Raw genomic sequence first — 25,748 nt, forward strand, 5'->3', positions numbered from 1 at the left:
AGAGGTCCAAAAGAACTAGGACAGAGGAATAACCTCTGCCCCGGGCCCTCCAGATATCATTTACCAACGTGACCAATGCCGTTTCCGTGCTGTATCCCGGCCTGAAGCCCGACTGGAGGGGGTCCAGATAGACTGTTTCCTCCAGGTGCCGAGGGAATTGCTGTGCAACCACACTCTCAACAACCTTCGCCACAAAGCGAAGGTTGGAGACTGGGTGATAGTTAGCCAATACATCTGGATCCAGGGAAGGCCTCTTCAGGAGGGGCCTCACCACCGCCTCCTTTAGGGTTGATGCCATCTCTTGCAAAGATTTCCAATAAATACCTTTGCTGTGCCTCAAAAGGTAAACTCCACTTCAAACATATAATTCATTTCTCAGCTTTCAACTTACGTCATATGCCTGTCAGGCTTCCAAAGGAAGTTTCAGGTGTAGGGTTGTGTTTGTAGCCATCTTGTGAAATTGCCTTCTAGTGTTTGGACAGTACCTTGGGTAATATGACCCCTTGGAGTGAAATTAACTGTTTGGTTTATGAGGATTCATAAGCATCCAGATGTAGCAACAATCTTCCATAATAGAACCTGACTTATAATTCATGGACTAAAGATAGATGTAGTCTTCCTGAACCGAACTTTCTGGGTCTCTCAGCTCAGAATTGATAGTGCTCAATCTTGATTTTAGTGAGAAAAAAGGCAAGGAATAGGGAAACATGATACAATTTCCTATTTTGCTATAGAGAGCTTTTCCCTGACAATACCTATTGATTAAAAGGCTATGTAAGCATGCATAGCATATTACATGCTTTAAAGCAGAGGTCCCCAACCTTTTGGGCACCAGGGACCAATTCTGTGGACAGAGGTTTTTCCGTGGACCAGAGGGTGTGTGGTTTTGTGTGCTGCCTGCAGCCCGGATGCTGGCATGCTGCGGCCCAGTACTGGTCCATGGACCAGGGGTTGGGGACCGCTGCTTTAAAAAATACATTTTGGAAATAAAGCGCAAAATTAGAAGTAGAACATGCAAAAATACTTAGGTTTTGCAAGCATATGTGAATATCACCTATTGTACGATTTACACATACACATATTCTAGGTCCCAGGCAAAGATTTACTACAATATAGTTTAGTGCAGGAAAGTGGATAGCAAAGATCAGAACATTTCAGTATAAATAGTCTATACTGAAATGGGAGTCTGCCCATTAGAGTCATAAGTTGTGATCGTTGTAAAGCAGTTTGCCCCTGTCACCAACCCAACCTTTTTTTGTGGGGGTTAAGCAAACCTATTGTTCACCAACAGGGCATTTTTGCCATAAATCAGAAATAAAACTTTTTTGGCAAAAAAGTAAATTGCAGCCATTTGACCACAGGGCACTGCAAACAGCTGCAAAGATGGATCAGTTGCCAAGTGTCCAAAATGTGGTCATGTGGTAGGACATTGAAACTTCAGAACTGGGTGGTAAGTATCTTTGGGTGGAGTCCATTGTACCTTCAAAAGATCTCAAGTCAAGGACCACCTGTACTGCCCATTCCTCCTGCAGTTCAAGATGCTCATCTTCTATCAGCAGGCTGAGGTGGAGATGCTGTATCAAGTTTAGTGTGTTTAGTATCTTTTAAACTTGCCCTTACACTCTTGTTCATGGACTAATCCCAGTTAAAGAATTAGAACTATCTCAGCTACTTTTGCTCAGCAAATGACATTGTTACAATTGTATAGCAGCTTAAGTGAAAAAGGCTAGAGAGATCTCCACCATGGAAGAAGACTAATTCCATAAGTCTATGCAATCATGAGTACCTAGCATTGGAAATTCAGATTGTTCAAACCTATCTAGAATTTTTATGAATTTAAAACACAGTTACATCCATCACAGCTTGGCCATTTGTTTTCTATATAAAAGTAGCCCCTGTATATTTTAACAAGACTCTGGTCCAACAGCAGAACTTTAGTCTGCAGAATGGCTTCTCAAGAATTAGCCAAGTAATTAACTACCTTGTTTTAGGTAGTCTCAAGAGGCCCTGAGCCCTTAAAAGTGTAACCAATTTTGCACTGCATTCTGACTATTAAAAACCAAATAATTTTCAAAGACGGACAACAGAATAACCTCAAATTTATTTTTATTTTTAAAAAATACTATATCACACTTCGCTACATTACAAAAAAAGTTGCACACATCAATACTTCATTACAGACAATAAGGCTCCATATCCGCGTTAACTAGTGGAACTACAAGTGATCTGGGAAGGCAGGTATAGGAAGATGGCAAGAGTTAATGAGATGAACGTTTTTAAAAACACATTTCACATTATAGAAACAAGCTTCATTTTTTTCAGGAGAGAAGGAGTATTGCAACAGAAGGTTGGCTTCATGAGTACAGTACCTCTTAAATATGGCAATTAGAGAAAGCTTTTTCACATTGTTTTTCTGGTAGTAGGTTAGAAAGGCAGCCTAATTTTTAGAGTGTCGTCTTTTCTCTGAATTTATGCAGTTTAATGTAGACTCTCAAATGTGGTAACAAAAAAAAAAATATGGCACAGCTAAAGGGAACCATTAAGCAATTGCTATTGGATGATGGAATCGGTTTTATCTATTACTGGACACCATCCCATAGCTGCGGTATAGTTTCATACCACTCTTACTAACAAATGCCAGAGCAAAACTATCATGGTTGCACTGCCAATCTATGACTCTCTAGAATGCTACTGAAAAATGTCTAACATTGAACAGTTATGCAAATTCTCAGAGGCTGCTTGGAATTGTAATTCACAACTTAAGGGTTGTTCCGGACGTTCCTCATCCCACCGCTGCATTGGCCTACAATCAAGTCAGGAAAACCCCTCACAATGACACACATACTATTTGGCCAGGCATAACCACTGGCACAAAGAAAAAAAAATGGAATTATCTACTGCTGCATCAGCATGGAGTTTGGGCTAGCACAAGTATAAGAATCAGTTGCATCAAAACAAAACTTGGTCCCTGCATTTTCTAAACTTTTCCATTTCAGATAGAAGTTCAAGTGGTCTGAAAACTGCACCTTGGAAGAAAATTCCCGAACTGATTTTTTAACAGTCTTTTCTTACCTAGTCTTGTTTAGGATGCTAAAGTACATCTCCCTTTGAGTCCAAGGTCTCCTCCAGAAGTTATTGCTGAGAAGTCCATTTCATAGAAGTAGGCAAGAGAAGTAGAGTGACCACATTCTAAATAGCAGATACACCAATCATTCAAAAACACTAAGATGTCCTCATTTGTAAATTTCTCTTCCAATGTTGGCTACATTCACACAACCCATTTAAGCTACTTTTTGAATTAATCAATGTCCTTGTACCAAACATAATGTGCAAATCCAGGCTGCTTGATAATATATAAATTCATCTTTTATGTCTCATCCTAATTGTATTGTGTGGGCACAATCTTTGAGGTGCTACTTCCTTAAAAAACTCAAGATAAAACAGCTTTGCCAGGAAATTTGGTTTTGAAAGTTTACTATGAGAAAAAAAAATCAAATATTGGCAGCCTGACAACCAAATGTCGATGGCTTTCCATAAGGAGGCATCAGTAATCAGGGCCACTAGCATCTTCTGTTACTGATAGCCTTCATTAATGAAGAACACTGTAGGTTTATCAAAATACGTGGGAGGGGAAGCTTTATTTGTATCATGTTGACAGATAGTGATATCAATAATTGGCACAATCACATGTTACGACTAAGTAAAGATGGACCTTACCCTCTGGAAATAAACATTATGCCCTGGAAGTCCCAAACATGAAAGGCTGATCAGTCTGCTGAACCAAAAACTCAAGGGCTAAGACTGCATGAGACAAACGTAATCATGATTCACAAGTGCTTAACTATCCATACCGTTAGCTGCTGAAAATGAAGGGGAGAGCAGTAGCTCCAGTCAACTAATACTTGACCCTTCCTGGACATTAATAGATACACTTGTATGAAAAGTAGTGGTTCACCTCCAAAAAATGCCTTCTATATATTTATAACTTGGGGTGGGGGGGAAATAATCAGTGGAACGATTCTACCTCTACCACAGTCCAGTCCCCATGTGGGGATGACATGTCCTCTGGGGAGAAGCTGGTCACAGAAGTGATGCTGGCTCGAGATTCTTCCAAAGGGGAGATCAGTTCCGTCCATTTGCCAATCTCTGCTTCGCTGTTCAAGGCCCCCTTCCCACTGACAGCCCCAGGAAGTGCTTCTGTTGGGAAGAGCAGGGCTCGGCTGATTAGCTGCTGTACGACTGTAGCCTGGATGTTTCCTAGCTGAAGAGCCTGTTCTCGGGAGGCGGCACGCAAGCAACGGCTCCCGTCCTCTTCGTCTGGGCCAGGTGTTTCAGCACCACTTTCTACTTCATAGATAGTGGAGAGGATCTCTGATGGACATGGTTCCCAGGGGAAGGGCAAGCCAGCCCCATTGTCACCTACAAATAGGGCAAGGAGCTTGGGTTGGAAAGGATGGCCCTCAGGATGGGTAGTGGTCACAACAGACAGAAAGGAAGTGACATACAAGAACAAAAAAGAAAAGGGAAAGTGGAAAGAGGCTAGGTTTTAAAGAAAAAAAGGAGATGCTTCTCAGATTTGCAAGAAATACACTCCATTGCAGTTATAGTGCCAGTGCTTGGCTGATCAATGTTGTGTTCCCAACTAATTCATTTAAAAAATGGATTCAGAGTTTGTATTGGGCATGTCTCCAGTACTAGACAATTTTTGCATGCTGGTATACTGCTACTTGGCTCCACTGGCTATGAATGAGAACTGCTAGGGCTAACTTTTTGGAGGACCTATATATATAAAATCAGCAACCCTTTACTTTCTGAACAGCTTCCCTCCTAGGAACTGTTCACATCAATCACCTCAAACTTTCTCAGAGTCAGAGAAAGAGATGCCAGAGTTCTTAGGGGTGATTAAAACTTCATTTTATCAGGATCTGTTCCTAATTTATCTATAGACTGCTTGGTTTCAGTTTCAATCAATCAGCAATAATGAAGCAGGACTTGAGGATTTAACTTGTTTCTCAGCTCCTATTAGTAAACCAATTGGTAAACCGAAATTATTTATCTAATTATAAATACTAAAGCAGCTATCAAAGCTGAATCATTTTTGAATCCAGGAATCTTTTAGCATACAATATGTTAAGACAGGAAATTGCAATGTGAGTTTTCCTCAATGGCCTTCCTGCTATTCCAGTACACCTATGGCCTGAAAAGATCTAGACACAATCTATCTCCTGCAGAATATTTCTGATCATTTATTACATTTCAAGATTTCGTTAAAGGAAATCTGCCTTGGTTAATTAGCAAGCTAACCAATCCTTTGCTCATTCCAGGAAAGCACGGTATTCTTAACAAATGGCTATTTAGCCTTCCTGTGATGGAAACGTGATGGCTTTAACTATTTATTTCTTATGCCTGGCCTAAGAAAAGTTGGAAAGTTTTTTCTTAATATTCAGTCAAAAATCTATTAAACGTAGCCCTGATTTTTAGGATTATAAACAATAAATGTGCTTTTTAGGGCCGAGTCCGTGTTATTCTAAACGTCAGTATGGTATGTTTGTTTTTGGCTTAGCATGTTAATGAATCCACCCAATGCTAGGATATTTGTCTAAACACAGAAATGTGCATGATTCCAGAGGGAAGGCAGGTTGGGACTGCTGGACAACTTGGATCAAATTAATTGTGAGCCCCATAAAACATCTGACAGTCCAAGCATTATGCTGCTTAGTACCTTGCTCTACTCTTTACTAAATGTTCTCAGAGCCCAATGCACCAAAGGATGCAAAATCCAATGGCATGAAGAAATTGCAAAAGGCAGCTTTACCAAAGGATAATTAAAGAAGACATGGCTACTGAGCAGGATGAGGACCTCAGGTCATTCTGATGGATCAAGTTTCCCTGATACTTGTTCATATATTCTAAATAAGGTTTGCTTCTCCCATATGCCACTCATGTCTGTCCAGTTCGTATATAGCAAACCCCATAATTTCTGTTTGCATTCTAGATGCTATTATTTATTTGGCACCCTTCTTTCCAATTTAAAAACTGCAAGTGGTATGGACAGGTAGGTGGAGAAGACAGATTCCCTGGAAAAACAATACAGGCCACATCAGATAGACAAAGTGATGCTTTATTTTACATATCCAAAGGCTAAGAAGTTTATTTCCACCATCACCACCACCACTAAGAAAAGCACTAAAATATACACAACTTTCCCAAAAGAAGTCTATTAAGAAGTTGAGAGAAAAGATTTTAAGACACACAAAAACGAGAAAATGCCCATTTGGCTAGAGACATGGAACAGATACACAAGCAGGAAGGAAACCATCTCCATTCCCTACAGGATACTATTGCACATTAACATACCACAGGTTGGCCCATCCAACACAGATAGGGCAGGATTTCTATACATTACCTGCAGCCAGACTATGAGCGGCAGGGAAAGGCTGTGACGATTCTTCTTCGTGCCCTCCAGTCTTCAAGGGCATTGGGGTGAGGTGCAGGTGTTGCTCCCAATCCACGGGAATCTTGCTGCAGGTCTCCTTACTGCCCTCAGTGGAATGTTCTTCGCTGTCCAGGGAAGAGAGGCCGGGGCTTTTGCCACAGCTGTCAGCTGAATGGAGATGAAAGGCACCAAAAACATCACACGAAGCTGCAGAGTTGGTCGAGGCTGGGGTTTCTGTGCCAGCATCACCGGAACCTGGTTCATCAGACTCCTCTACCGAATGGGGCAAATGTGACTTGGTTGGGAGAGGTGATGTCAAGAGGCATACCGTTTTGGGAAAGCCCGCTTCCTTCAGAAGATCTGCATCCAGATCAGCTTCCTCCTCGGAGGATACAGTGGGCTCAGTAGGTGGATCTCCAAGGACTTCATCTGCTGGCAGGGTCTCTGCCTCATCATCTCCCTTTTCCATGTGGATGCCCAGATCAAGTTCACCGGGGAGGTCCTCCAAGGGACTCAGGAGCTGATGACAAGTTTGTTCCAGTTTGTCATCTGACTTAGACTCAACTCCAGAGCTACTGTCGTACTCCCGCAGTTCTTCAGGTGTGCTAGTTTCACTGCTGCTCTTACCTGCCAGATCAGGCCCACTTAAGGTGCTGGATTTGGAAGACGAGCCTCCCTTCTCTGGAGAGAGAGCTTTCAGCCCTGTACTACTTAACAGCAACTCTGGCATTTCAGCCAACTCAATTGGGTATTCTTGTAACAACTCCAAGCTCTTCAAGGGCAGGCTCTGAGGTTTGTGCATTGACAGCTGAGCGGCACCGCTATTTGGTGAGAGCTCCCCTGAAGGATGAAACAATAAGTCTGGAGTTTCGTATTGGGTATCCTCTTCTTGTTTCAGGTTACTCATGCATTCTTCTGGAATCACTGCATCATCCTCAAGTTCTCCAATGGTGGGATAGTCATCTAAGCTGCTAGACTGATCGTCATAGCCTGCAGAAGGCTCTCCAGGCAATTGTGTAGGAATTGAGGTTGCAGCCACAAACACAGGGAGACGTGTTTGGTACTGTGTAGCTGCTCCCATTATTAAATGATCTGCTACCTGCAGAACGTCCATTAGCTCTTCATTTTCAGCATGAATACTGGCACAATGCAGATCCTCCGTCTGCTGAGAAGTGACTACTTTCTGTGTAAGCTCGCTATCTTTAGTTGCAAGATCTAAGGGGCTCTTCAGTCCTTCACTTCCTACCTCTAGAGATACCACTTCCTTCTGCAGTTCTTCCTCTGAGTCCTGGCACAAATTCAATACCCTGTTCACCATTTCCAATTCAGTGCTATCATCGTGGCCTGCTGCTAGAGACTCTGTTGCAGTTTTTAAGGTGGGATCAAACTGGCTAGCTGAGAGACTGGGCTCCTCCTGCTCCGCTGAAAGACTGGGCTCCTCCTGTGTCTCTGCCAGAACTAATAGTTTTATAGTTTGAGTCTCTTCGAGCAATTCAGACTCTAAAGTCAAGGACTCGGAAGAAGGAGATCTCTCAAGCATAGGAACGGACTCGCTTATTAAAATCTGGGGATCCCCAGCCGGAAGGGATGTTGTTGAAATACGATGTACATCAAGACAAGGCTTGTCAGCGTTGTGCAAGAAACGGGGCTCCTCAATAGCTGCTGAAGCATCAGAATGAGATGTTTGCTTTCTGAGGTGCTCGGAGTCCATGCCTCTTTCTTTGTGCCATAAGGTTTCCGCTGGAGAAGTTTGGTGAGAGAGCTCCAGCTGAATGGGAGATGTTTCACAAGGGAGGGCTGGCTCCAAATTGTGTGTTTCATCACCACTTCCACAATGTACCTCCAAGACATCAAGAGTGGTCAAGCGAGGCATCTCACTGACAGACAATATACTGGTATCTTGTGGTCCAGGGCAGACCAGAGATTCTCCAAGGAGTGCTGGAGGCAGCCCCTCTGAAGCATTAGTGTTTATCTGTTCCTCTTTGTCGCCTTCTGAGTCTCCTGGTTCCATCTGCTCCATCCCTACTCCTGTTATGCAACAGCCTGCAGTCTCCTGGGAGAGTAACTGGTCAACAGTTTCTTCTGCTGCTGCGGATTCCAACTTTTCTAGGAACTTTGTAGCCTCGATTGAAGCACTTTCTGCTTCTTTGATGGTTTCCTTGCAATTCCCTTCCTTGGCAATTGTCTTTTGAAGCTTCTTTTGGGGTGACACCTGCTCACGACTGGAAAGAGTATCTTTCTTCAGAAGCTTCTTGCCTGAAGGAGGCAGAGATTTGGGAGGGGAAGCAATGGCTCTTGGGTGGAGAGTCCCACCGGCTGCCTTGGCAGGAATTTGGGGCTTGCTGGGATCTGAAAATTTCTTTGCTGCAGACCTGCTGTTCATAGGTGCAGTCACATTCCTCTCTCCGAGATTTTGCTCAGATTGCAATTTGGAGGCCGAGTGTTTGGGATGCTTTAGGACAGGTGGCATCTTCACAGAGGAGTTGGAGTTTGAAACCTTGGCCTTTAAAACTGGGGCAGCTCTAGAGGCATCTGGAGTAAGAAAAGACATCTTACATGTTTGTTTGGACTGGAAAAGCTAACATGTAATCTATGCAGAATGCCTGAAACCCCTCCAGCCATCCTAAGGCCTACTTCTAACTACACTACAGCTGCCCCTTCTGCTTTAAGGTTCATATTCCCTGGCAATTGAACACGGTCTTCCATTTTAGTACTGATTCGTTCATAAAAAATAATATAGTGGTCATGCTTCAGTGATCATCGTCCCTTTCTCAATGGGCTTACTGACGACGTGATGTTTTGCTCTTTGTAGCTGACAGGACTCAAGTCTGTTTTGGAATAAGCTAAAGTTTTAAAAGTATTTAATGCTTAGTGTGACTTTCCTAACTTCTCCAGATGTGGAATACTAAATATTCCAATTATTGTGGTGTTGCTAGCCAATTGTTATGGCCATTAGAATTCAGCACCATCTCTTCAGAAGCCACGCCAACAAAAACTGCTATGTGCCAGCAAAAGCCACTATGACTGAAAATTATGGAAGCCGAAATAAGAAAACATTGGAAAGCATTAGGGGGAAATGATGACATGGAAACATAGTTCTAATTCTTAAGGGGGTGGAAGAACCCTGCCAAGAACTTACTAGGTGTGCTTAGTGAAGCAGCCCTGATATGCCATTTGCAACGTAGATAATTCTGATTGATCTTAAGAGAGTTATGATCCTTGAATATGTTTTGAAATCTAAAGTCACTATAAACGTATTGAAAAACATTTATATGATGACCTGCCTTTAGCCTGATCACTCCCACTTATATGTGTTATCTAATATTTCTGTGAAATATGATCTTTCCCATTTAGACATTGCAAAGTTCAGGTTTTGGTAAGGTAGAAGAGGGGCATTTGTGTTATGGCAACAGACTATATGTACCTCTCTGTGTTGCCAGAGTGTTTTTCTGCTGATGTGCTGATGTGGCCTGACCAGCAGGTGGTGGTGTTGGCTTATGTTTGCCCACATTCTTATCATTGGTAGCAGTTCTGTTTAATGAGGATGAAGTTGAATTCTTTGTTCCTGGCAACCAAGTCCTGAAACAGACAGCAAACAATTATGCACAGCAGAGAACCCTTAGAAAACATAGACGGCACAATTGAGTAATCTATGGTCTCAGTACAAATGCTCTTGAAGCTTTTGTCAGTTCAGAGTCTATGAGCCAAGTTTATCCTGAAAAGTACCAGCTTTTAAAACTTGCAGTAAAGAGAAAACGACTACAGATTAAAAACAAAAATAAAAAAAACCCAACAACCTTCAAATATCTCAGCTATTAGATCAAGAACCAGACAGAATGTTTTTATTTTGGTTAACAGCTTGAAATATAGTTCTGCTAGCTACCCACCTACCTCTTGCATCTGATGGCATCTTCCAGTATTCAAATAAACTGGGCCAGGGGAGAACAAACACAAAATAGCAATGGATTTTGGTGGCAGCACGGTGGCTGATATACCAGCTACCAATCCAACCTAAATCATAAGCATTCACACCCCACTGTGTGAAGAATAGACCTTTATGTATAAGGTCTCAAGACAGATCAACACCACCTTTCCTTTCCAATCATGGGCCCAAAATCCACCAAGGCAGATTTAAGATAGGGTAGCATTGCTGCTTTTGCCTAACCAATCTTAGTTATTGACCAGATATGCCTGTTTGCCCATCACTAAGTCATGAATGAATGAGGACTTATTACAAACAAGTCTTAGCATAGATCAGCAGCACTCCAGGCCAGTAACACAACACTCCATCCATCTGGGTCCAGGACAGGAGCCCTTCCACTGGAACAGCTTATTCAGCTTATTTGATTCTTTTATCCACTGATTGTGTGTGTGCTCCTCATTAGATTTACAACTGCATCAGTGATAGTATGCAATAGTATACTATTGTGCAGTACACTAGTATGCCAGACAATTAAGCTGTTTGCCTCGTTATAGAGGCATTCCTTGGCTTTAACTCCAAATAGCTGGCAGACCTCCATTCTGCTACTAGTATGATTTACTCTTATTACATTGCAGATCTAAGTATGCTTGTGCACTGTGTGCACAATGCTTTTAACTGGGGTCATATCAAATTGCTATGCTATCAGAGAGACAGTGGTGAAATGGGCAGAGTTCCCAAGTGGCCCTGCAAAACTCCAGGCTTCTAACTAGATACAGACATGACATTCATATCCTATAAGGGAGATGCTCTCTCGGATTGTCTTAACAGGACACACGTATGCTTTCCATACATGCAACCTGACCAGTTGGAAGGAATATATTAATGTACAAACAATTACTCCCACCATAATTTCACAACAATTCCCTCCATCAGGACTCTACTTTATACTCCTAAAAACCTGGCATTTCTGAGCAAATCAACCTACTCATACAGAGAAAAAGCATTTAAAATCCCAATTCTTTGACTGGTGCATCTGAAAGCGATACCCAAAGCCGATACCTGGACGTTTTAGTCTGTTCAGCTCTGCTGGGCTTCGTTGAAGGTGCTTTTGATGCTGATGGAAGAAAAAAAAAGGCAGCAGCTTAACAGTTAATTGACAAATTGCAATGAACACTTGCAAGAGTTATCTAATGAATGTAGTAGGACAGACATGTCAAACACAAGGCCCGGGGGCCGGATGCGGCCTGCAAAGTGGTTTCATGTGGCCCGCGAAGCCATCCTGGAAACAATGAGGGAACGGCCCCTGCTGCACTGGCCCTGGCCCAGCCCAGCCGGGAGCCAATGTACAATTTTGTGGTGGCCATCTTGGCACTTGCCCCAGTGGACCATGCCTTGGCACTTGCCCCGGTCCCACCCCTTTCTGCCAGAGACCCTCAGATCTGTCCCACTCCTGCCCAGGCCCCCACAGGCCCCCTTGACACGAATGATGTAGAACTGGCCACGCCCACCCAGTAGGCCACACCCACTCCATCCACGCCCACCCAGTAGGCTGCACCCACTCTGGCCACACACACACACACCCAGGGCAACTGCAATGCTGATGCGGCCCTCAGTGAAATTGAGTTTGACACCCCTGTAGTAGGACAAAAGGAAGGTTTCTTTTTTCAGGATTGAACAGTATGTCAAGGCTTTCTGAGAAACATCAGAGAAAATACAGAAAGTGCAGCATCCTGAGAATCCAGTCCTTACGGCTATCATAATTAATGCTGGGAACACTGCTTGCCTGGTTACAAGTTAGGAAAAGCCATCCCAGCATGGAAAAGCCATCCCAGTGATTTAGGAAAAGAGATCCATATAGTTCTTGCATTCCTCCCAACAGCTAGTATTAGATGGCTCTCAATGTTTTTTCCCCCTGAATTAAAAAAAAATATCAATAGGTTTAGCACACTTAGTATCCTTTAAAAAGCATGACTAAAACCATCCTGAAAGATGCTGAAAATGCAGGAATGAACCAAGTCCAGGAATAATTACTCCGTGCATGCTGAAAAACAGGCAAAAGCCTACCTATGGGCTGTGTGGTCACCTTTGGGGGTTTCTGCGGCACTTCCTTCTCTGTAGCTGTCTTTCCCGACGTCTTCAGTCCACTTGCCCTGTCCCCTGTTGCCTTTTTCACTGTCGCTCTAGCAGAGAGGTTGTCAACACTACTACTCTTGGATGCCGGCTGCTTTGGCTGCTGCACGTTGGCCTTCCGAGGAGATCCGTCTCCAAGTGTTTTGGAAGCTCCGCTAGGAACTGAAGGAGAACCAGCTGCGGGAGCTGCTGGCTGCTTCTTATTGGGAAGCTTGTTTGCTGGCTGTGGGGGCTTGCTGGCCTTTTGCTTGGCAGCAGAGGGACAAGCAGTTGACACTCTCTTCCTAGCAGTGGCCACCCCACTGGTCTGAGAAACTGAGGTTCCACTAGCAGCTCTGCCGTTGTCATCCATCTTCACCAGGCGGGTGTGGTATGTGGCTGAATGGCTTGGCAGGTTGCAGTTTTCAATTTGGTCCTGAAAAAAAGAAGCACTACCAAGGTGACCCAAACCATATACCTACTGCTGGACCCCCCCAGGAAGACCCACTACATAGAGCAGTGGTTCTCAACCTTTTTAATGCCGCGACCCCTACCGGTCGTAAGTCGAGGACTAAACTGGTCGTAAGTCGAGGACTAAACCGGTCATAAGTCAAGGACTACCCAACCGGTCGTAGGTCGAGGACTTTCCCTGCCCGAAAGCGCCACGCATGCGTGGTTCCGCCCCCTGCGCCGGCCGAGGCGTAGCTGGCAAGCGGCAGAGACGGAGCAGGCCGACCACCAGCTGGCCCAGCCCAAGGGAGGTAAGGCACCCGCCGGAAAAGGGGAAAAAAATGGCGGACAAAAAAAATGGCGGACAGCCTTGCTTGGCGACCCCCATGAAATGGTCGATCAACCCCAAATGGGGTCCCGACCCACAGGTTGAGAACCACTGACATAGAGAGACTGTAACAATGAGTCTTCCAGCTAGCTCCTGCTTACCGATTGTGGAAGACGACACTGGATGCCAATAGGATTGAAGTTGGTACTGACAAAACACACAAGGAGATCAGAATATGCGGTCATGTGTTCACTGATACTATCCTTACTTTATTGTCACAGGCTTTTACAACAATATCCATATCTGAAAGGATACAATACAGTAATAGCTAGAGTATCACAAAACTCACCTTCTAGGGAGGTCACGTCAGAGCAAAGAGATTTCAGCTTGCTGTGGCAAGGGTAAACAACCTCATTCAGACCGCAGGCTGCCAGGAGCTGCATTCCAAAAAAAAACACAAACCAGATGGATCCAGGTCAAAGTTCAGTTAAAAAGACTGAAATAAGATTCATATACACACCGTCAATTCATATGCTCTAAAGCATATTCACACTTCTGCTCTCCTCTAAGTGTTACTGCCTATAAAAAGAACATTGCAAAAAGGAATTGACACAGAGGACCTATATCAGTGGTGGCGAACCTATGGCATGCGTGCCAGAGGCGGCACTCAGAGCCCTTCCGTTGCCCCAGCCCCACCTCCCCCTGTGGCCTCCTCACCAGCAGTCCCCCCAGAGAGTTTCTCCCAGGCGTGGCCCTTGTGGAGCAGCGCAGCCAAGAACATGGCAGCCAGGCAGCAGAGACAAGACTCCGCCTTTACAACCCGATGCATGCAGATGATGATGCTGGGTGCGGGTGGAGGGCGTGGTTGCCATGGCGCTGCAGGGCCGCCTGCGCGATCTGCGGCAGGCTGTGGAGGTGGTGGGTGGCCCTGCGAGTGGGCGGGGGCAAAGCAGGGGGTGGAGCAGGGGTGGTTTTGGGGCAGGCGGCAGAGCAGGCGGGCGGGCCAGGGGGTGAGGTGGTTTTGGGGCACTCAGTCTCTAAAAGGTTTGCCATCACTGGCGTATATACAAACAGGAGTGGAGAGGGCCAGAAGCAATTAGCTTTCTGAATCAGGAGGCTTTGCCCTTCCAGATTCTACAATGCTGGTGATGGAAGAGCATAAAGGAGATTCTGAATGGGAAATGGTAACTTTTCTTCTCTCTTCTTGTTACCACAGAAAACATTGATGCATATTTATCTGTAAAAGGGTCAGCAGATAAATTTAATAACTGTCACTCAAAACAAGTTCCCTAGATTAATGTTGATCCTAGTATCTCTGCTAATTTGTGAATTTTTATCTATGAAATAAGGCAGAAACATCACTAACTACAACAAGAATCAGAGTCACCAACTACTAGATTCAGGCTACCTTGAATGCAGAAAGGAGTCCAAGTCACTAACAGCACATGCATGTACACCGCGTGGACCAACTACTACTGATACACAGAGGCACCCTTGCAAACTGACAATAATGCACCACATTTGTATCTTATCTTTTCCTTCAACACAAAGCACTCCACGTGAGGGTTTAGCAGGACAAGTTTCCTTAGTAGTCTCCAATCTAATTTGGTTTGAGGATATAATAAGCAAGGCTGCAGTTATCACACAATCATGGAAGGTCAGGTGGGTTGGAAGAGATCACCCTTATCCTATGGAGTCCCTCATCCAATGCACGAATCAACAATTATAACGCCCCCAACAAAGGTTATCCAGCCCTTGCTGAAACTCCCAAGGCAATCTCTTCCATTGCTTAGCAGCTCAGGAAATATTTCTTGATGTCCAACCAAAATCTATTCCCATATAATTTAAACCATTCTCCTGTGCCATGCCTTCTGGGTCAACTTTTCCTGTTCCGTATTCTACATGACTACCATTCTGCTGTATTTCCACATACTCTGTCATCTTATACTGTAATCCAATTTTCCTACCTAAATGTAATATTTTTCATTTGAAGTGTATGGCATAGAGCGGTGATAGCGAACCTTTTAGAGACCGAGTGCCCAAAAACTGGCCTTGCCCCCACTCCACCCCCTGCCCCGCCCATACCCCGCCTGCCCGCAGGGCCACTCATCACCTCCAGGGCCCGCCGCAGATCGCCCAGGCAGCCCAGCAGCACCATTGCGGCCATGCTCTCAGCCCGCGCTCCGTAGCATCAACTGTGCGCGATGGGGTGTGAGGGCAGAGTCTTGTCTACGTTGCCTGGCTGCCATGTCCTTGGCTGCGCTGCTCCACGCGGGTCACGCTCGGGGGCGACTCTCCTCCAGGGGGGCTGCTGGTGAGGAGAGGGTCACGGGAGGAGGCAAGGCTGGGGCAACGGCATGTGTGCCCACAGAGAGGGCTCCGAGTGCTGCCTCTGGCACGCATGCCATAGGTTTGCCACCACTGGCATAGAGCCTGGATATCTGAGATACCACTTATCTCCAATAGTTTCTGCCCACCCAGTGCATTGAAGCAGACCAGGTGCACTCAGGTCTCCTCCATTAAATACGGCTATCCTGTGGGACTTACGACGTGGGTCTTCTCTGTTACAGCCCCCACCCTCTGGAATAGCATTTCTCCCCTTGCCCGCTCCCCAAGATAAGGATGGTTTCCCCTCTCCTGGGATTCTGTAAAGCCTTGAAGACCTGGCTCTGGTCCCAGGCCTGGGGTTGACATTTCTCATTGTTAATGGCTCCTCTTTTGTTTTGTGGGTTTTGTTTTGTGAATATTTTATCCCGGGCTGCCTTTTGATTTAACATTTCTCACTGTTTTTATGATTTTTAAATTTAGTATGCTGCCCAGGTTCCACTAGAGTTGTGCAGCCAATAACTTTAAATAAATAAATGTCTTTCTAATGAAATTTATTTTGTGGATTTTGCCTAATGTTCCATTGTACAAGATTCCGTTTAGCCTTGAAATTGTCCTCCAAAGATTTTTCTGCCTCCTAATTTTTGTGTCATCTGCAAAGATAATACAATTTTTAAACCATCCTCTAAATAATAATTATGTTCAATAGCACAGTGCCTAAAACAGAGCCCTATAGTATGCCATTCAGTACTTCCTTTGGTGCTCTAGTATCCATTAAACTAGGGGTAGGCAACCTTGGCTCTTTTATGACTCGTGGACTTCAACTCCCAGAATTCCTGAGCCAGCCACGAGTCATAAAAGAGCCAAGGTTGCCTACCCCTGCATTAAACCATAACATGGCCCAGTCCCATTCAGTCATCTTCTCTCCTAGTTCATGGAAAATTCTGTGGAATAAAGTTGTTTCATTTTACCACAATATCTCTGGGCTCCCCTGGCCCATCATCCTAGTAAAACATCTTTCAAAGAGAATACAAAGGGTTGCTAGCTATCAATATGTGATCTAGTAATTGTCATGCCAAACCAAGTACCCAAACTCAGTCTGGCAACCAAAGGGCAACACTTAATACATCTAAGACTATCCAATGGAGCCACAGAAAAACTGCACCATCCCTGGTTGGGTTTGGTTTTATTTTTTTCCCCCTACTCTCATCTGAGTGATCAGCCTCGTGGTCTTGTCAGCCTGTGTACAAAAGCATTTTGGGATAATTCATAGCAAGTGTAAGTACAATACGCAAGAAGACAAGGCTTCCTGAACCTCTTGCTGTGTAGATGTGAATGCACCTTCCACTATTTCCAGACAACCTGCCTATTTCTAGAGAAAGGAATGCCAAGACTGAAGGAAGCTCCTGTATGACAGGGCATCTGCAAATGCACCAGTGACTGAAGGAAACTGGGTTACATAGTTAAAAAGACCCAAATTTAAGGAAATTCACAAGATAGCCTCTTAGGTTTACAGAAAGTCACAAGGAAGTGCAATTTTAATTAACAGTCACAAGATACTATATCATCCCCCTTAATTGGCCAAGAATGTATTTTATTCCTTCCTCTGCCCAGCTGCTGAAATAACTTGGTTTATCCTTCAGCCGTGACCTTTTCCCTGATTTGATCCAGAAAGGACAGGCGGAGAGGCCCCTGTAGCTTAGAGTTATGAAGAGGTAATAGATAATAGAATACATGAGAATAAAAAGGGAGGAGGTTGTTATGGTTCCATGTGCAGCTGGAATTGGAGGAGGAACCGGCAACTCATGACTGTTTCTGCTCATTATTGAAAAAGATAACTGGGAACCAACAGACAATTTCCGTAGGAAAGAGATAAGCCGAGAACAAGTTAATTGTAGGTTCCTATTAACATTTGTGGTAAGAACAAAGAGGCAGTAAAACAAACACCACTGGGATCAAAGACCTAATAATTTATGGCATTTTTATTTGATTTCTATAATCTGTGGTTAATTCTGAGTCATCCAGGTAGGGTCATGGTTGTTCTCCAAGGTGCTTTTTCAAGAGGCAATTGGACTGGGTTTTTCCCTTGAGGAACAAAATGTTTCCACTTCATCAGTTGTGGGGGGGGGGAGGCGGGGGGGAATGGAAGGATAGGGTAGGTATGGTTTCTATAGCCAACCTATTTCTGCAGTCTCAACAACTTCAGAATTGAAGAAGCTTCTTGGAAGAGAAGCAAAACGTCTTCAAGGAAAAACAAAGAAAGTCCAGTTGCCTCTGGAAAAAAAAACATCTTTGGGACAACCCTGACCTGGATGACTGAGAAACCCCATAGACATAGTCTCAACAAGTGACTCTGGGCAGTGTACACCACACAAACAATTAAAAACAAGTGCACTGGAGGTTCCAAGCTCAGCACATAGCCAGGGCTTCAAGGCCAGCAGAGACAGGGTTATCCTAACCCAGAGGGGAGAATGTTCCAGATAGTAGGTGCTGCAGCAGAGAAGACAGGTCTCCTGGTCTCTCTGCCAGCAGATATTTCTTGGCTGACAAGAGCCATAACAGACTGAGCTGTACAGGAAGAAACCACTGGGAGAAGATGGACCTTTAGGTAATCCATTCCCAAGCCATGAAGGGCTTTAAAAATGATAACCAGCACCTTGAGTGCTACCTGGAAGCAGACTGGCAGCAGCAGTGGTGTTACATGTGTTGAATATCTGACACCATTTGCTACCCGTGCAACTGCATTCTGCACCACTTGAAGCTTCCATACGCCCTTCAAGGGCAGCCCCATGTAGAGCACATTGCAGTAATCCAGATGAGAGGTCACAAGGGCATGGGTGTCTGTGAACAAAGCTGTACGGGGCAAAAAAAAATGTAGTTTTGTTTCCTTGCAAGAATCCACTCTAAGAAGGGTTAGAGTGTATATGCTTTGGAACATTTTTCCCGCCACACTTTATTTGCACAAATAAAGTCATTTACTCTCTATTCTCTGTGTTAATTGGCTTTGCAAACTGGGTCCAACAAACCCACTTGGGAGAACTCAATGCCATGAAGGAGCAAGGCAACAGAGTCTGCATTTGCTTTTCTTCAGTTGCCTCTACTAAAGAGCCAGCTGAATCATGTCATCCATTAGTTTGGTTCTTGCAAGGGAAACAACTCCCAAGCATTAGCTCTCATCTTTTGGGGGGGGAGGTGGAGCTGATGCAAAACAGAGCCAGTAAAAGGATTGTTCAGTGCAATCAGAGTGCATCTATAGTGGATCTCTTTCTCTGCCACACCATTTCCTTATACTTAAGTCACAATCAATTGCAGTATCTGGGTTTCTTCACATGACCTTCTGGAAATAAGTTTTACCACCTTTCCCATCATCTGTTGCCAACACTTCCAGTTGGAAACCATTTTCTCTTTTCTACCACTGTCTAAAATCAATCATGTTTGATTGCCTCTTTTCCATCACCCATCTGGAAAATATGAGATTTAAGGTCTATATCACAAAGAAGCATCCATTCATCTTAACCCAAAGTTTTTTTTCCCTTTAGAACAGCTCACATATGCCCTTAAGCATCATTTTAAGAGCTGTTAATTCACTAAGATTTTATTTCAATTCTACTCAGCATGTCATTATTATTACTGTAGCTTAGCTACCCCCTTTAGTCCAACTCAGAAGAGCAGGAACTCTTATTTTTATTTTTAATAGAAAATGTTCACATATCCCCTGCTTTAAGGACAGTTTTAAGATTTATATATTTCTCTCCCAGAGAAGCACAACTCCTTTGTTTAATGGAAGCTGCAAGAGCCCATGTGAAGATTAAAAAAAAAAATTGTCTGCTGGTGAATGAGCAAATAACAATTTCGCTCAGCTTGTTTTTTTAGCTGTGGGAATACATACTCTTTTTTTTTTTTTTTTTAAAGAGATTTACCCAATAAAAGGGAGAGGAACAACAACCAAAAATCAACTATTCTTTCCAACAAAGCGGCATAGGGCGAGGCTGCCTCCCATTAGCACCGTCGACCCCTCCCTTAACAAAGAAAACGGACCGGCGACCGCGCCTCTCAGACCCACTACTCTCAATGGAGACTTTTTGAGAGACGGCAACTGTTCCGGTGGTCAGATACATTGTTTTTATGCCTTCGCCAAGAGTCTTTTCACCGACCATCCCCTTTGAGCACTTAACGTCTGAATTCCGTTTCTAAAAATACCCCCCCTCCCCAAAATCAATCCATCCAACAAACCAGCCACAAACCCAGATGGCAAACAGACAGCCATCCTTTTAAGTTCAGCAGGGTAGCAAATCAGGCAGGCAAAGGGGGGGGGAGGGAGGGAGGGAGGGAGGGAGAAACTGATGGGGCTAAAACGCGATTCTTCCCCCCCCCCCCCCCCCCCCCCCCCCCCCCAAGCGGGTAGCCACAAAGGAAGAGTTCGTGCCCAGAAAAGACTCCGGATCCATTTCCTGCGTTTCCTTTCGGCCGGAAGGAAACGAACCCGGTCAAAAACTGCCCAGTTTAACAAAGCCCCCAGCCCAGCCCAGCCCAGCCCAGCCACCCAACAAGGCGCGGCTCCTTCTCTCGCTGCACCTGCAGGCGAGCTGCCTCTCTAGACGCGCGGCGGCCCCCGCCTAGTTCTCTCCGCCGCGCCACGCCGCCCAGCCCCTGCTTCCCAGGAGCGATTCCCCGAAAGCGCCAAGCCCAGGGGGGGAAAGAGTCAGCCAGCGCGTCCCTCCGTCTCCCCTGCTTGCATGCAATTCCTTCGGCGCCGGCCGGGAACCGCCTCGCCGGCCCCAGAGCTCCGGCACCGTCTCCCCCCAGCCCAGCCCAGCCCAGCGCTTGTGGACGGCTGTGGTTACCTCGCTTGCCTTGCGCCGGGGAGCAGAGCGAACCGTTCTTCCAAGCGCAGAGCGAGCGAACTCTAGGCCGGTCGGTCGGTGGGTGCCGCTGCTGGTGCCGGCGGCCGCTCGCACTGGGCGTGTGTGGAGGGACGAGCACAGCGCCGCCGCCGCCACAAAGTAGGCATCGGGCGAGGATGGGCGGAGGGGAAGCAGAAATGCCCATCTCGGTTACCTGGCCAGCCAATGGCAGTGCCGGTTGGTATTTGGAAGGGATGATGTCACTCCCGCGAAGAGGCTGGGGCCGAGCTGATCGATTGTCTCCGGCTGCAAAGAGGCAGCTATTGTACCCCTCGCCCCGCCCCACAGCCGCCCCCCCCCCTCCAGCTAATGTGGCAGCTGGTTAATAGATCAATTCAGCCGGGAGAAAAAGGGAAGGGGAGAAGGGAGGGAGGGAGTGCGTTAACCCTTTCGCTGCCGCAGTTCTATTAGGCGACCTCTAAGTCGTACAGTACCTACTCGCGTTAGGAAATGGGTCTGGTTCACGCACCCACGGACATCGCGGCAGTCCGTGGCTGGGCGTGTGAACAGGATTCCTTTGCAAAGGAACGGAGGCGAGCGGGTCTCTGTTGCACAAGCCCCGAGGTTAACTGGCCTCGGGGGTTAAACTGGATCCCCACCTCCCCGCAGAGCTGCGTGAGGAGGTTCTACTTTTCCGGAGAGGGAGCCGAGGCTCGGGCAAAGAGCTCACCTGATAGGCCAGATATGCGAGCGCCGTCAGACTTAAGTTAATTCTCTGATTTAAAATTCCCTCATAAGAGAAGTGACATGTCCAAAACAACTCCCACTCCAAAGGCATTCCATGTAAACCACAAGTCATTTTATATATTTGGATTTAAAATGTTTCGCAGTTGCGACTTGAGCCTGCTTAACGCCCCTAGTTGGGGGGCTGCAAGGCAAAAGATATTGTAAAAAGTAAAACTGCAGTATAGCAGTTAAAATGTCCAGGTGTAATCAATCAGACCGGTCTGTCTGAAAAACTATCTATCTATCTATCTATCTATCTATCTATCTATCTATCTATCTATCTATCTATCTATCTATCTATCTATCTATCTATGACTAGTAATCAAAGTATGTACATACATACATACACACACACATTTATGGACTTTACTATAATCCTGTTGTGTGTGCCTAATCTAGGAAAAAGTTCTAAATTGTGTGATTACGATTCGATTGGTTATTTGCCATCAAGTCATTGTTGACTCTTAGCAGCCACATAGGTATTCTCCAAGACGATTTTGTCCCTAACCTGGTCTTTTAAGTCTTCCGAAACACAAAGTATTCCCTCCAGCTGAAATGCAGTTTTAACTTTCAACAGCTTTTAGTCTTTGAGAGGAGTTCTATGAAAGAATCTGGGAAGCACAGCTGTACTTGATTATTTTCATAAGTCAATACCTTCCTGTACAAAGTGAGGAAGCAAAAGTGCCCTGACTAAGTCACTGTCATTTAGAAAGAGTTATGTTGTCTTCCACTTCTCTCCTGCGGTATTTTTTTTCAAATTCACACAGTTTAGAAACCCATGATGAAGCAAATGTAATAACTTAAAATTAACCATTTTAATCAGTCTAAGTTTTGTCTGGTTTTTTTGTGACTAAAAAGTCTTCTGTGACTGAAGCTCAAATATTGGTGACTCTGTGAACATGAATGACCATATAATTTTTTTTAGCAAGAGGGAAAAAAATGGTTCACTGTTACCTTCTTCCAAGTATTTTATTTTCAGCTTCCAAGTCTAGTCTCTGACTGAGATTCATGATAGCCTCTCATCCAAGAACAAGCCCTGCTACTCTGAGGTAGTCAAATTTGGCTAAGGGCTGCCACCTGTTGTTACCTGTTTAAAGGCAAAGGTCTGCTACTAATCTGCTGCTGCTTTTCTAAAATGGCATTTACTTACTCATAATTTCCACCTCTGAACCGATTCATGTTCTCTCAGTGGCCTTTCCAGGGCATTTTCACTGTTTTCAGGTGGGCTTTCAAAGCCGAGCTTGAATTTTATCTGGAGATTTAATACTCTTTCTCAAGAATTACACATGATTAGGTTAATTATATCAGTGCCAAAGGGACTGAGACTTAACTGTTTTGCAAATGTTCCAAGATTATTTTTACTTATATTACCTATGTTTCATTTCTCAATGATCTCTTTATGTACTTTTTCCCCCACTGCAAACATTTACACAAAAGAGAAAATATGAATGAGCAGAGAAAGAGGCAGATATGAAACCAAAAGATAACAGAAAACATGTAAGCTATTGACAGAACATGAGTGAAGTTACACATATTTGTAACCCAGGAGCCAAGATGATTCTCTTTCTTTAAAGTTAGCAGAAAGGAAGTCACACTAAACTGAATGTTTTCCCCAGCCCAGCCTAAACATTACAATAGCTGCCCAATTGGTTATTTATCTTAGAAAATATCCTGACCCTCTATTATAAATTATATAAAATCAAATAATATTTAATAATATTTATATATGTAAATAGTAAAAATATTTAATTTTGCTGACATGGCAAATTAGAAGAGTTAATGAAAATATCTTCCGAAACTGCTTCTTAAATTATCCCATTGTTTGAAAGAAGATCCAAAACATTATATACATTATATCAATATAACATTATATTATATCTGACTGTCCTTCAACCTTACCTAAATATCTGTCAATTCTTGCAGCCTATTGGAGAATCATTGAAATATTGCATCTACAAGTACAGGGAACAATATCCCAGGAAGTAAAGCCTCAGGTTTTATATTACTATAATATGGTATAATATGGTATATGAGCAATGGTGGTGCAGTGGTTAGAATGAAGTACTGCAGCTACTTTTACCAACTGCTGCCTGCAGTTTGGTGGTTCGATTCTCACCGGCCCAAGGTTGACTCAGCCTTCCGTACTTCTGAGATCGGTAAAATGAGGATCCAGATTGTTGGGGGCAATATGCTGACTCTGTAAACCACTTAGAGAGGACTGTGAAGTGGTATATGTCTAAGTGCTATTGCTACTGCAATATATTATAATATAATACTGTAATTACTATAATATAACAGATGTGTTCTATGCTGTAATTCCTGTTGTAATTGGAGAAGAGAGGGATGATATGGGAAGAAACTAAATGGTCTGCATGCCAGTCAAGACAAAGAAAGTTGGGGCCTCTGTGTTATGATGGGTGAAGCTGCCTACTAAAACACAGAGAAAACTTTGCTGAAAGACTTTCATTTGCTTTATTCCCTTTTTATGATTCTTGAGATACTTTTGATAGCAAAACAATGGTTTTCACAAGTTCTATTAATATTCTTAACCAGATCTCAGTCCTAGAGTGAATACTTACAGAGTCGTAGGACTTTCCTGAATGATCATGGAGATCAACACACAATTTTGTAATTATAGTTTAGATAAAGAACTCAGCAAAGAACAGTATTTGGGTACCTGGATCATAGCCTGAAAATCCTTGGCAATCAGTTGAATCTAGAACTTTTCGTGTTGGAACTAATGGATAGATAATTAGTAAAAAATAAAAACAGATTACTGCTCCAAGATTATTATATGCACAAAAATGGAAAGACTCTAAAATATTCACAATGCAGGAATGGCTGGTGAGGATGGCAGAATTATCAGAGATCAAGAAATTGATTTGTCTGACTAGGGAAAGGACAATAACTATATTTATTTGTGACTGGAAACCACTTGTGGACTTTTTGCTGAAACAAGAAAAAATGAAATTGTATTTATGGATTTGATGATTGGAAAGGGTAGACTATAGAAAGAAGCAAATTCTATTATAATCATAGAGAGAGGGTATAAAGGGGGAGGGTACTTGTAATGGCGGTTAAGAAAATCTTTATAACTTTCCTTTGTCTTCTCTATTTCTTTCTTTGCACTTTTTCACTTAATTACTACTTTTTCTTATTTTCCTTTTTCTTTCTCAAAAATCTGAACTTTTTATTATTTTAAAATTCCTTTAGTAAAAAAAATGATATATATATTATATTATATAATCATTTATGTCATCTTTCCCAATCTCTTCCTAACCCAGGAAGAAAGTTAAAGAAAAATTAAATTTTTAAAATTACAATTCATAAATGATTTACTCACGTAAACATGATCTGTTTACACATGTCAGTTTATAATATTGGGTTTAGTATGTAGGATTGCTCTGAAATTATCTTCACAACATCTCTTTGAGGTGAAGATAATGTTATTCACCCAACTTCTATCTTCATCCAACAGTTTAATCATTATACTAAATGAACAATGTGGGACAAAAGAAACGTTGATCTCTGAAGATTTTATCAGAAAGTAATCCTGCTGTATTTTTTAAAATAGATGTTGGGCTATAACTCAACACATTCCTATGTTTTTATCATGTTGACCAGAATTGACAGGACCTGGATTCAACAACATTTGGTGGACCACATCTTCCCCAGCCTAGTCTTTTCCAATTATTTTTCCAAGATTGGGAAAAGATTAAAGAATCCTGGTAATTGTAAGGATTGTATACAAGTAGTATTAGTATTATTGGAGGGGTGAGGGGTGCTCTATTAGCATTGATCCTTCTAATCTCTGGATAACTGTGTCAGCACATAACTATGTTTCCTTAGAAATAGGGTCTGTGGGCCTAATTTAGTAGGACATGTGTATATGTGCATGTCTGCATTCTGCTAAGTACACAGCAGAACCTACCTACAGAAATGCAGCAAAATGAGTCCCACAAAGCGAAACAAACGAAGCGCTGTTCTAAAAAAAACCTGTTGAACCTGCATCCTTGAAGCAAACACATTTAAATCTGACTTCCAAAACTCCACACAGGGTTTGGCTGAATACTATGCGAAATTGCCTTTGAATATTCCAACTCATGAGGTATGCTTTATTTGGCAATACTCATCAGCAGCATTTGTTTGTTTGTTTGTCCAAAAGGGCATTGTTTCAACAATTATGCCTCTGCCTTCTGCTATGCTCCCAGATGCTGAGGGATTCCTCAGTTGATTATTCAATACCTATTGATGTTTTCTGTAAAATGGGGGGGGGAGTGTCTGAGGGATTTATCTGGAAGGAATGGGGAATTCCTTGCTCTGCTCAAGATATCCAGAAGTGTTTTACTGCTCTCAATTTTCTTCTTCAAGGGGTTGTATATCTTCCACCAAAGGGCAGAGGGAGGGACATGACAATGGATCGACTCCAGCTGGAATCCGAAAGCTTAGAAGACTAAAACTCTGGTCCTGGTGACCGACTCAGATTGGATCCTACAACATTATCCTGGGACACTTATATTTGCCTTCGTTTGTGGACATGACAATGTA

The sequence above is a fragment of the Protobothrops mucrosquamatus genome, unplaced genomic scaffold, assembly GCF_001527695.2.
Source record: "Protobothrops mucrosquamatus isolate PMUCROS unplaced genomic scaffold, P.Mucros_1.0 scaffold1069, whole genome shotgun sequence".
Taxonomy (NCBI): domain Eukaryota; kingdom Metazoa; phylum Chordata; class Lepidosauria; order Squamata; family Viperidae; genus Protobothrops; species Protobothrops mucrosquamatus.